This window comes from Lonchura striata, chromosome 3, assembly GCF_046129695.1.
Source record: "Lonchura striata isolate bLonStr1 chromosome 3, bLonStr1.mat, whole genome shotgun sequence".
Classification (NCBI taxonomy): Eukaryota; Metazoa; Chordata; class Aves; order Passeriformes; family Estrildidae; genus Lonchura; species Lonchura striata.
In genome coordinates this window covers 63,711,432-63,724,886 of record NC_134605.1, presented here as the reverse complement: position 1 = coordinate 63,724,886, position 13,455 = coordinate 63,711,432, and the positions used below count along the sequence as shown (strand labels likewise).

The 13,455-nt window shown below is 38.5% G+C and overlaps 1 protein-coding gene across 5 annotated transcripts in view; it reads left to right on the top strand.

Annotated features, from left to right (window-relative positions):
- Window positions 1-13,455, top strand: part of PKIB (cAMP-dependent protein kinase inhibitor beta) — a 53,339-nt gene that overhangs the window by 28,270 nt on the left and 11,614 nt on the right. Inside the window, exon 1 of one of the 5 annotated variants that reach the window (XM_021547109.2) lies at window positions 4,651-4,879. The exons of the other annotated variants lie outside the window; for them this stretch is intronic. The gene's annotated coding sequence lies outside the window, so the exon portion shown is untranslated. Of the gene's footprint in view, window positions 1-4,650; window positions 4,880-13,455 lie in introns of those variants that run through there. 5 annotated transcript variants of the gene reach the window in all.

The following is a 13,455-nucleotide window of genomic DNA, read 5'->3' as shown; positions in this document are numbered from 1 at the left end:
GTTGCAAGAAGTAAAGAGGGGTAAAGCATTTTAAGAAATGTCATAAGGTGCTTTACAACTCTTGTCCCCAAGAGAAGTGTCTTGTTGAGGTCTTTTTTAGTCTTTTGTCCGTATTTTGGTAATGTAATATTGGCAATACAAGGAAAATATTCCTTCAGAGAAACATTCAGCAGTTCCTTGCAGTATAGTCAATGTTATTACTGTCAAATCTTACTTAAATAAATAGACAGTGCTTTGGTTTGATTTTGTTTTGGTTTAGCTCATGTTTGGTGTAGCTCTTTCTAAAAGCTCTATGCTTCTTACAATTTTTAACTTCCAGTTTTTAGCTAGGAGCTAATTGAAGAAAAGGACAGGTAAGAATTCATGGCTTGTGAGGAGAAAACAAGCACAGTTATTACAGTGCTCTGCTGGAAATGTGAAAGTTATGAATGTTGGTCTGGTTCCAAGGACTCTTATTGTATAAGAAATAGTAACTGCATAAATTACAGAAGCAGGTTTATTTAGGTTACAAGAATAATATTTTTCCTTTGTATTTCAGGTGGTGGCCTGACAAATGCCAGTCCTGACCCCCAAATTTTGTGACATAGTTTGTTTTTTTGTTGGGTTGTTTTTTTTTTTTTCACTCAATAAAAGCATTGCCTTAAAGTGTGAAGACTAGGGCAAACCTTGAGTTGACATAAAAAAACCAGAATTTCAGTTACAATACTTCTGCACAGTGGAAAGTGCAATTGCTCAGCTTAATTTCTTCTCTGGGGATCAAAGCACTCACCTAGGAGAAAACAGCTCTAGGCAGTTTTTCTTCAAATCCCAAGGTATTCCTCTGTGCATGTTTTCAAAAGAAAGAATGAGCCATTGCTGGTGGTTTGAGGGAGTCATTGCAGAGGTGATGATTTCTTTATTGGCAGAAGGGAGCAGTGAGTAGACGCAGGTGCTGCCTGGCAACCCAGAGCAGGGTAAAGTCTGTGATGGGTGGGATCCCTAAGCAGGCCCTTCTCCTAGGTGTTACCTGTTGCTTAGTTCCAGGTGGCTCTTCCTTCATATATGAAATTTGTAGATTGAAATAATTTTCTGAAGCATCCAGTTTGGGAGAAAAAGCGTTGGCATCTAGTTCCGCAGTTTGGCTTCTCTGTACTTTGCAGATCTGCTACCTCAAGCAAAGGTGACACAGCACCTCTCATACATATACATGTTCTTGGCTGAAGAATGAAGAAAATCATGATGCTGTGAATAAAACCCAGATGCTGTGAAGAATTTTGGTGTGTGAAATGAAAAAAAAAGGCATGATCAGTTCCAGGGACAGTAGTGGGCCTTCATCACAACAGTCCAAGAATTATTTACTTTGCAAGTGACTACTTGCACTGAGCTTAGCCCCACCTTTATTCACTTTAGACAAAGGTGTTGATTTATTAGTTTTAGGATAACCCCAAACAGTTTTATATCCAATGAAATTCAGAGAAGTTCTTCTTATCCCTAGTTACCCCACCTTAATGGCTATGGCAAGAGCATTCATAAATAAAAGAATTTGGATGACACATCTTCTCAGACATCAGTGTAGGGATGTCCACACCTAATAATACAAAATAAATGCATGTTACAAATAAGCTGAAATGCCTTTATATGTGTTTTATAAACCTAAGAACATTATGGACATCAATCCATTAATATGTTTCATGGTCTAATTTTGATTTCTTAAAAAATTTCATACAAGATAACTTGGTTGACCTTTAAAAAGACTTAACTGAGCTTCTCAAATGCATTAAGTTCAAGTTCAGAATACTTTGTCCATATGTTAGCAAATTAATAAGTAGAACTTATTGTAGAAAAAGTCAACAAGTAAGAGTCTCAGACATGTTATCTGAAAAATAAATTTATTGAAATGCAAAAGTGGTTTTATAAATGATGATGTGCCAGGGTGGACTTTACACAACCCAAGTATATTGTTTGGGAGACTCTGAATGCACTCATTACTGCAAGACCAACAAAGTTTATCTGAGTTTACAGTAAATAACCTGTCCTTGCATATGTAATGGGCAAACTTTCATTAAAGCATCCTGCTGCATATTAGGAAGCTCTTAGATCATTATTTTATCTGGCACCAAGCCACTTAGTAAACTTCCAAGTGTGAAAGTTTTGTTTCTAAGTCACAGTTTTGGAAGCTGCAGTAACTGTTCAGAAAAATCTAGCCTTTAGCTGGTAGAATCCCTGAAGAGCTGCAAATATGTGTAATAGACATGCTTTTGTTCTTCAAAATAGAATAGAGAGAACGCATCAACAGACCTTTTGTATGTGAATGGAGTTTTCTTCCTCTCCTCAGCACTTAGGTACCTCTAAAGCAGCCAAAATCAATACACAAAATGCCAGGTTTGAAAGGGCATGTGAGCAAAGAAAGCATTTTGGGCTGAGCGTGTGGTTCAAAACACTGACTGTACTATCAATTTGTCCAGTAATGTAGTAAAAGCATGGGGTTTGGTCTTCAGGTGAGCAACAGACTTGGAACAAGACAGCATTTTAACTTGAGATAACAGTCACAATTTGATTCTTCCCTGCTAAAACCAGGCATGATTTCTGAAGGAAGGGGGAATGGAAGGGAAGACAACAGCTTGGGAAAAGGGCTAATGGTACTGTTACCATTGCATTATCACCAGCTAGGCTTTGTGTGAGTATCAGCATGGTATCAACAACATACCTTCTTTCTGCCTCTGTAGAACAGGTAGTGTGACTCTGATACATTTTATGTCTCACTCTATTCACATTACTCTCTCCAGATCCTGGTTCTTAATTAAAAACCTGTTCTTGCTTTGCCTTGCCATCTATAATAAAATAAATGGAGCATATTTTGTAACTAGTGGCCAAAGAAAGATACATCAGTGAATTTTCTTCTGGATGGTGTTAATTGAGCAAAACCAATAAAATAGGCATAACTGATATGCACAAGAAGAAAACTAATTTTACAGAGTGCTAAAAGCTTCAGGCAAGATTGTGGTTTTCCTGTAAATTTATGCTCTCTTTATTGTATTAGCAACTGTGGCAAAAATGTTGAGGTGGAAGCTGAAAAGTAGCACTACTTATTTTGAAGTATTCTGGAATCCAGTAATCTCTGTGATGTAACCATTTCTACTTCAAAATGCTGACCTTTGTTAATATTCTAATAACTTTCTGGAGCAGCATTTTTATAACTAGTAGCTGTGAAACAGGCAGGAGTTCTCTTAGCCCTTCACAAAGTTTGTACTGTGTTTCATCAAGTGATTTCATTATTTCTCAACATAGTGCAGTGAAAAGGTTGTTCATCCAAGACAGAATCTGGGGAAGAAAAGGTTATACTTGCCAAGAGTTGCATTGTTGAATACATTGGTAGAGACTTTAGGGTGGTTTCATATTGTACCCAAATTAAAGCATAAGTTGTTTGAAGGCTAAATAAATTGCCATTTAAACAAATAGTTTATTTTTTTTAACTTTTTTTTCCTGTCTAGGTTAAATATTAGAAATAGACATGATGCTGTCGAAAAAAGGAATATGTATGTAGGCAAATTATTTTCTTTTCTGCTACCTAACTATGTGTCCACTGACATCCATTGAAATATCCCTTTTTCACTCTGGTAGATAAGTAATCAACTGATGTGAGCAATTTGTGTTAAGACCCCTATCTCAGTAGTGCCAGTTCACATCTAGAGAAACATAACTCCTGTGAGATTGCTTTAGATTTACAGCAGCTGAATTTTATTCATCTTGGGTCTTCTTTGTTGGAAGAAACCTATTCAGTGGAAAATAAACCCCCTCCTCCCCCTCAGGCTCCCCCATCTCAGACCCCCCCCCCCATTTGTAGATGGAGCAATCTTGACTTGGTACAGAACATTGAATCATTTCCTCAACCAAGAAGTTAATTTTTCTTGATTGTTTCTTTGCCTTTTTTTTCGCTGCTGACGTACATGGCTCATAAGATGTTTGTGTCTTCAAATTGATGCAGCCTTTCTGATTTTTACAAGCACAGAGGCTTTTCCAGTGGCAACTTGCTTCTCTTGTACTTATGTGATGGCAGGTTATTTTTGTGGAGACAGTGGAATCTGGAGGGCTGGCACAGCTTGAGTAGTGGCTCTCTTCTGTAGCTCATGCCGGCCCCTCTTGAAGCCATGCTGTAGGGCTGAAGGCATACCTGAACCATGAACATTTAAGGTATTTAGCATTCTGAGGGGCAGAATTGTGCAGATTGCCAGGAAGCCTTGCTAATGACTCCTCTCTTGCAGGCTTCTTGATTCTTCATCCAAATCAACAGATAGCTAATACAACATTAGGCAATGTGGTTATTGCCAGATAGCTTCCTTGTCTGCTGTGAAACTCTCCGTGTTTAGATGCTGAAATATGAACTCTTTTAAGTTTAGGTATTTGCTGAAAATATGTTGGCAAAATATTATCTTAGAGCAGTGTGAAAGCAGTTTTTATGCCACAGTTATGTGTTCTCTGTTTGGATAGCAGGATGCCACAGAACAGCCACGGCTTGTTGCTTACACGGTGTCCAGGCAGCAGTTGCCACCTTTGGGGTGAACGTAACAGCACTGCTGGTGCAGAGGGATTTGCCTTCCATTATGAGAGGATGGAGAATTCCTTTATTAATGGCACTGTTGTTAAGGATTTACTTTTGTACCAGAAGTGCCCTGAATGAAAAGGCTGAAGTCCTGAAGTCCTCCTGTATGGCATTCTCTCTGTATGTGAATTTGTAATCTGTTCATTTATTTTAAATGTATGCAAGTTTATCTTCCTTCTTGGCAACAGTTCAGCTTTCCCTTGGTGTTTTGCTGTAGTCAGCTGAGAAGACAGACATTGAGATCACTTTCCAGTTGTTTCTGGGTGTTTCTGGTATTCATCAGCCTCTTTTTGCTGTCCTGTAAGTAGCTTTTCTCTTATGTTCTCATTTGCTGTATTATATTCTGTGCCTCTTTTGAGCTGTTTTTAAAACATTTTGGCAGGGTTTTATTAGCATCTGCCATTCCTGCAGAACTTTAGTTAATGAGTTATGCTTTTTTCCTTACTGCTTTGAACAGACTAAGTAAACAGAGAACTTCCCCCTTTTTTAAATGTTCATAGCCTTGCCAGTGTTTTTCTGCTGCTGGATTTTACACGCTGTGGGAGTCATCTTTGTCTTTCTAGGCTCTCCTTTGAAATGCTAGAGCTAGCTTGTTGTTTGGTATAATAAATGTGGTTTGATTAAAAGCCAAAAACCCTCCATATTATAAGTTAAAATTATGTTCTTGGCTGTGACTATCAGTGTTTTAGGGAGTTCCCTGTTGAGAAGTACAGAGATGAGTTCAGTTTCTGTGGGTGCATCTTTTCCTCCTTCAGAGGGGAAGAGGAATTCATTGAGTGAAGCTATTTATTTGGCCCTTAAAATGCAGACTGCCAGGTCAGCCCTGAAGAGACATCTGTATCAGAGCCAGGTTTCTGGAGCTGTTTGTGACCATGAAGAGTCTGAGATGGAGTGCTGGACACAAAGAGCTCTGAACTGAGCAAGAATAGCTGTTTTTGCTTGCCCTTGGCCTTCACACAGTCATCAGAAATCTGAGGGACTGCAGTTGAGGGAGAAGTGCTGAAACTTCTCAGGCGGAGCAAATGCTGCTCTTAGTTTTTCCCCTCTATTAGCATACATGAGCAATTTGTGGAGGGTATCTGCAGGGATTTCTTTTCTGACAGTGTTCTTCTGTTCCTGCATTTCACTGAACAAAGCTGTAGTGGTTTAGTTGATGTCGCAAGGAACAGAATGTGACCCACGGTTTTAAAAAGAGACTAGCATCCAGGTGCTGTTCAGTGAAAGGCTGTGCCTGTTCATCTGCAATCAAGAAAACGCAGAACTATTTCTGCACTTCTTTTAAAGAAAAACACAAGTTAGAAATACAACAAACCTTTCATCTGCTCATTTTGAAGTGAGACATAAAGATGTAGCAGGGAAGACCAGAGAAAAATGTTATCATGCCTGTAATCTGTGGCAGCTCTTCAAGAACAAGAGGTCATCTGCAGAAAGGGTCTCTTGAAATCTCCCCATCTGCAGTTTTCCACCCAAATTCATGCAAGGCTCTAGAGAGGAGATGTAGGCTCTCTTCATCTCCTGAGTGAAGTTTAGAATAAGAGAATCCATCATCTCTAAGGATATGCACTCATTGGGAGACCGTGACAAGCAGCTTCATATTTTTGACCTTTTGAATATATAGGTCTTAATGTAGAACTAAATCCCAGTATGTGAACCAAGGAGTAAGTCTTTTGAGTACTACAACATCAATGATCTACACTTGTCAGTATCACTTCCAGGCTTTCTTTAGAACTGTTCAACTCATACTTCCACCAAAAAAGCCCAATAAAGCCTCCTATGGAATTTCCATTAAGGAATGCACTTAGGTCTGTGTGTTTCTGGGAAAGACATATATTTGCAGAGTATGTCCTCTAAAGTGGTCTTGGTGTTGGTTTCAATCTATCTAGAAACAGAAGTATCAGCTTGCAAAAGGAGTCACTGAGTTATAATGCCTATATATTTTTTGCCTTTTCTCTTTTTCTGTGCTTAATAAGATAAAATAGGGGGAAAAAGACTTCTGAAGAATCTGCATGGAAAACAAAAAAAAAAAATAAAAGAAGACTGATTAATTTACACTGTCAGGTGTCAGGCTGTAATATGATTATGATGACAAAACTAAAAAGGAAATGTTCAGAGCTCATAGGCATTTAAGGAGAGGTCATTAGCTTAGTAGATGGGAAAAATTTGTTTCTGAGCATTCTGCAGCCCCTGAATTCACACATTACACAGGTACATGCTCTGACCAAATGCCGTGTAGGCTGCAAAACCTAAAGAGGAGCTTGCCAGGGGACTGTTATTTCCAGTTAAACATAAAATCTGAAGGCTACAGAATGTCAGTGCTGAGTAGTAATCTTTATACAAAGGAAAATGAGTCCTTTTGGGCTCTTCATTCCCCTGCAGCAGAGTGCCTTCAGCAAGGGATTGAAATGGCAGGTGTGAGTAACTCCAAATGGTACGTGTGACTCCCCCTCTGCAGGTTGTGTTGCTCATTCTTGTGTCTTTCTGTGGGGAGATTCACCTGTGGTGCTGCCTGGGGAAGAGCCTTTGCAGGCGTGGTGGAGCCTTTTGCTGTGGTTCTTCTGTGGGGCAGAAGGAAATGTGCTGTATTACTGGGGCTGTGTATGGCCTCTTTCCAGAGCAACAAAACTCAGTGAAGTTGTGTTTGTGGGCCTCCAGGGGTGAAACCACAAAGTGAAAATTTCAGGGGGGTCAAAGAACCTGGTGATTAAAGTAGTCGCCATATCCATAGCAACAGAGCTGACTGTCCTCCCACCCTGTGCCAAACCCTGAATACTGGCAAGAACTCTTCAGGAGCAGTCAGAGCTCTCTCTCTTGTCTGGACCCAGTAAAAAAGTTTCATTAAAATGATGTGATTCAGGAATTACATGGCACCATCCCTGCACAGTGGAAGTGCAGATTCACCTTTTCCTCTGAGTTTTCAAGATGAAAATCCTATCTGCTCCAAACGGAAGCAATGTTTGCTTAGACAAGCTCCTTGCTTGTTGCTTCTGCTACTCTTGTGGAAGAACGGCATTGCTCTAACATGTCAAAATTAAACCCACCTCTCACTCAGAATATGGCAGACTGAATGTTAAATTAAAACTAAAAAAGATGAGGAGAAAGCAAGCTGATTGTTAAACTTTTAAATCCAAAGGATTCAATATGTGGAACTTCCACTTAATATTGTTTGTATAATGAATAGGAAAAACACTTGATTGCTTGTTTATATTTTGGTTTTCATTCCTTCACTTTCCTTAAGTCCATGAGAGCCCATGGGTCAATGGTCCATGCAGATTAAGAGTGGATCATGGTATCCCAGCTAAAATAGCTTAAGGGTCCAGCCATACTTAGAATCATAGAATGGTTTGGGTTGGGAGGGATCTTCAGGGGTCATTTAGTCCAATGCGCCTGCCAATGGCAGGGACACCAGCAACAAGATCAAGTTGTTCAGAGCCCCATCCAACCTGACCTTGAATGTTTTGAGTGATGGGGCATCCACCATCTCTCTGGGAAACCTGTGCCAGTGTTTAACCACCTCCTGTAAAAAACTTCTTCCTTATGTCTAATCTAAATCGATCCTCCTTCTGTTTAAAACCATTATCTCTTGTCCTGTCACAACAGGCCCTGCTAAAAGTTTTTATTCTAGGCCCCCTTTCAGTACTGAAAGTCTGAGTATTTCATTCAAATAATTTATAAAAAGCACACTTAAACCTTCTACTGTCATCTTTTAAATCTTGGTGATCTTCACAGTCTCCTTATCAATTGAGATATAAATACATCTTTTTTTGGTCCCTATTTAAAGCACTTAATCCAGGTGTTTCAATAGCAGGGCATGTTTACTGAAGGATTATTTATCAAATGGAAAGGGTTCTTTGAAAGCCATTTGCCTTAATTAGAGATGATTTTAATTGAATTAATTTAAAATACATTAATTCAACTGTGTGGAAATGACCTGTCTGCCAGCCTCATATATGCCTTGGAAAGGTCTATTTGGTTCTTGTTATTCAAAAGATGGTAGGCTATAATAATTGAAGGTGGGGATTTGCTTTTAGGGCATAGATTTTTTGAGAAACAATAATTCTTCTTAATTGCCAAGTTTGCTGAGACCATGAAATAATTTCCTTAGCATATTTTAGTAGAATTTTGATAGAAATATATATTCTTATTTATGAAACTAGTCTATAACTGTGAAGCTCTAAGATAGGAAGGCTGGTTTAGTATCCCAGGCTAAGGTCATTAGAGGGTAATAGGGATGATTCATACTTTCATAAAATAGAAGTATATTGCAAGGCTAAAGAAATTAAACCAAATTAATCCCATGTGTATTTTACTGACTTGTTTAGGCTTGTAACTACTATGAATTTTACCTATTAGACTTATTCTCCTAGGAAAAAGAGACACTCTGAAACAGCATGAAAGTCAGGGAGGTTTATAAATTGCTGTGATCTATGGTATCCTTTCAGCAGACATGCAGAGGTAACAAATAGAGTAATCTAAAAGTAGGAAGGGGGAAGCAAGTATAGTACTGCAGCTAAACCCTTCACCTGAAGTATAAAATTAATCCAAAATAAGTTCTAAGGAAAACATTCCTAATGCATGTTTTGGATAATCATATTTGTTTCCTTCATTACTCCTCAAGAGATTGTGGGATTGTGGATTTTTGATTTATTTAGTTTCTTTCATTGGTGATAATCTGGAGCAGTGCATAGCTGGCTCATGTCCAGAAAATTTAAGAACAAGATGCTCTCAAATACCTATGCCTTTATATTCCTTATTCTGTGGAAAAAGCTTTTCCCCCAGTCTGAGCATTCTGGCAGAGATTAAGTCCAAGGGTTTTGTTCTTCTGATCCTTTGTATCATCAGGTGTCCTATCCCCTGGAGATGACTCCAATCACCAAATCTGAGTGGGCCAAATCTGACTCAGTGATCTGCTCTTGAATGTCAAAGCACTCATTCTTAGTACCGTGTCCTGGCTGTATTATCAAATTTCAGTGAAAGCAACACAAGCCTTGCAATTAGATGAAGTATGTGGGGAACTGCAGAGTCAAATTGTAAACCTGTGCTACCAGGATATGTCTCAGTGGATTGTAATTGATTCAATTTATTTTTTTTTCTTGCAATTTAAAGTCTGTTGTAAATATATTTGAGAAAGTCTTGTGAATCAAGGTCATTATTTAACTTAAATTATACACCTAAAAGAAGATGGATTTCTCAAATCTCAGTCTATTTTCTTGATGAGTCATCATGAGAGGAGGCAAATTTTCCTAGCTGTAATTTAATTAAAATCAGTAAATAGGGCCACTGCGAAGATTGAACAGGTAAACTGTGATGTCAGTGACATTCTGTTAGAGTAAGCATGATGTATGCTGGAGAATGAAATTAAAATGAAGGATTATTCATTGAATATTGAATAAATACTATTTCTGAGGCAAAAAAAAAATTATGTTAAAGCATAAATATAGTATAAATGGAACATACCAAGCAAGGAACTAAGGGTCCTCATTTAAAATGCAATTGTTGAAGACAGTACAGCAAAGTCATATAACTTCTCAAAATGTATCCATATGTCCTATTGATTTTTCATCTTTGTGAATGTTAAAGTCATTGACATGTCAAGGAGAGCAGTAGGAAACTTAAGTAACTCATTAAAGGCTGTTTCAGGGCACCAGTTGACTTGCAGTTGGAGGTTAGCTCCATTTTCCTTGTATTAGACTTCACTTGCCAAATGGCTGTTTCCTGCCTGGGATCACTTACTTTAACAGTCACCAGATTAAGTCTGCACTGCACAGTGTTCTCTTCTCTGTTGGTTCATCTTCCCCTGAGGGCAAATTGAACCAGAATGATTTTGGAGAATTTTCAAGCACATGTGGTGGTCTAAGGAATATGGTCAAGACAAAATTTTTAGAGAAAAAAATTATCTTTTATTAGTTACAAAAATGTAATTGGAAAAAGCTTTGAGTAGATCAGCAGAGAGACCTTTATAGAATTATCTTGCAATAGTTCACTTATAGAAGCAAAATCAAAGACTTTTTACTGCCCTTGAACTGAGTTAATAAAATAATAATTTATTAACTATTTAAGTATTTATTGAATTGAGCAAATATTATTTTCTTTCCACTATCCTGTTCAGTGAAGAATGGCAAATTAGGTATTTTGGAATGGATTTCCAGGAGTATTCTTAGATGAACCAGAAGAATAGATCAGGAAGCCCAGATCATTTGAGGAGTATGAGACACAACTGAAGTGAGAAATAGATGAATAATTATGGGGGAAATAGTTATGCAGTTTCATGGCAAAAGCAAAGAGCACTGAGACCCCAAGAACAGTGTTTGAGAGAAGTGTTGGGGTAATGTCTGCAAGACATCTGAGTGGCTCTGACTGATATTTGCTGAAGAGAGTGATAGAGGTGTTCCCATCAGCAATAAGCACTACTGAAACAGCTGAAGTTGTCAACTGCTTTATCTGTCAGGCTGGTGCTTAAAGAAGCAAACAGAATAATAAAAAACTTGGAGTGTTAGATTTACAGACTTGCTTATGACAAAGATAAGCAGGTTTATTGCAGCTTTCCATGGTAAAGAAAATGAAATTAGCCTTTATTAGTATGTTAGTGCTTTTAGTACTCCATAAAGAATAGATTTAAGCTTACTTTGTTTTAAATGCTGTTTCCAGTCCTCTATGATTAAGTAGAAATTTAATACTAAGTTTCACTTAATTTATTTTGGTTTGGTTTGTGTTGGGATTTTTGCTGTGGTTTGTTTTTGGGTTTTTTGGGGTTTTTTGTTTGTTTGTTTGTTTGTTTTGGGTTGACATTTGTTTGTTTGTTTGTTTGTTTGTTTGTTTATTAGAACATACTGCTATGAGTAATTCTTGTTCTGGAAATCATTACTCCACCATGTGTGTGCTTGCACTATGAAACCAGAAGGCAGAAATTAAAAACTTATATAGGAAGGTTTTACTCAAGGAAAAGAATGGTGCATGGATTTGGTTGGGCTTTAGCTTTTCTGAAGTTTTCATCAGACAGAAACTATATCATTATAAGATAGAGAGTATCCTCTTCTATGCTCAGGTGAAGAAATGATGGGGGATGTGGCTGCAAAACTGGCTAAACCCAAATATTTCCACATCAGTCAGGTGAAACTGAGATGAGCAGGGAAGTAGTCCATGAAGAGGATGGGATGGTCTCCTGGTCTGATCCAGGCTAAAAAAATACAGCTTGTAGGTGTGAAGAAGGAATAATCATAAAATAAAATAAAATTAAACTGGCTTTATATATAATTATAGAATGTTACCTAGCTTATTTGCATAGCTAAATCAATAAAGTACTTCTAAGAGCTTGTCTTTGCTTTTTAATGGAGATGGTCTCAGTCCCATGCTTTGAAGGCTTATGAGCTTAGCAAGGTGCCTGCAGCTATTCACACTGCAATTCCTGCTTGCTGCCAGCCTGTTATCATCACCCAGCTGCTGAATGGAAAGAAGCACAAGATTCTGTGCCTCACCAATTTCATAATGGAAAGGTAACCCTTTCATCAAACCCACTTCTACCTCCAAGGGACACTCTGGAGGTCTCAATATGAAATAAACAGGGACTTTTCTCCTAGGAGGGGTGCTGCCTGCAGGGCAAAGAAAATGCACTTCTCTGAGCTGCTTGTTCTTTTGAGGGCTCCAAACAATATCAGTCTGTAAAGGTTGTCACAAATACTACATATGTGGTGGCCAAGGTGTTGTAGCACATGTCATATTAATGCAATAATTTATCCCCCTTTAAAAAAAAAAAAAAAACCTGAAAAGAAAGATCCTTGGTGTTGTAAACATTTTTTAAGTTAAAAAATTAAACAAACTTGTTATACTGTTATCTAGCTCATCTGCTGCTAAGTGTAGGGTCTCCATTGTGCCCATCTCTCTGCTCATCCTGCACCAGAGCTGGTCTCCTGCAGTGTTCCCCAGAACTGAACAAGCTTCTTATTCCAATCTCGCTTGCCTTCCAAAGAAACTCCTCACTACTGATTTCATTCCTCTTCCTCAGTAAGGTTCCAGAGTTCTCCTTTCTTCCTGTGTCCCTTTAGCTTCACGTGCAATTTCTTTGTGTCACACAAACCCTCAGGCAATCTCTCTTCTCTATGTAGAAGCACAGTTACAGTTCCCTGTGGTTTTTACTTCTCTGTCAGCCTTGTGCTCCCAGCTTTCAACCCTTTGTGCCCACGTGTTGCTACCAGGAAATTCCTCTTGCTTCACAACTCCTCTTCTGTAAGCCCTTCCACAAGGACTTCCCTTCCTGGGAACATACTGTATGTACAGGTACACTTGGATTCACTGAGTGAGATGGAAATATCCCTCATTCATGTCAGTAGTATCTCAAGGAGATTTGGGCCTTCCCCCCTCCAGTGAGAGACTTTAGGCACATGGTCACGTTGGTTATGTGCATGGGATTGTTCCATTCTCATATATTTGCTAAATTATAAATTCCTCTTCTCACAAAAGCATTTTACATTTCACTGGGCTGATTCCTTTACTGGAGTGCACTGTGTAAGTGGACTTCAGTATGCCTCAAGTTCTTTGTTTGCCTCAGTTTTCCTATGGTTTTGTCAGAATAGTTTTCTTCCACAGAGCTGGCAAGTAAAGAGCCAAATCCCTTGCTTCTTCTAACAAAGAATACAGATTGATGTACATATGCTGGTTTATGTAGAAGAGTTGTGATACAGAAGTGTTTGTGGGATGTCGGGGCAGCAGATACCAAAGCAGAGGGGAAATCTTGCTTGATGCTTCCTTGAGGAATTCCCAGTTGAATGGCTGAGGAGAAAGGAGATTGAAGAGGTTTGGGGATACTCATTTCCTTGTGTGACCTTGGCAGTGGAAAAGGTCATAAATAAAATTGAGCTGCAATGTTGTAGTTTCAGGGACTC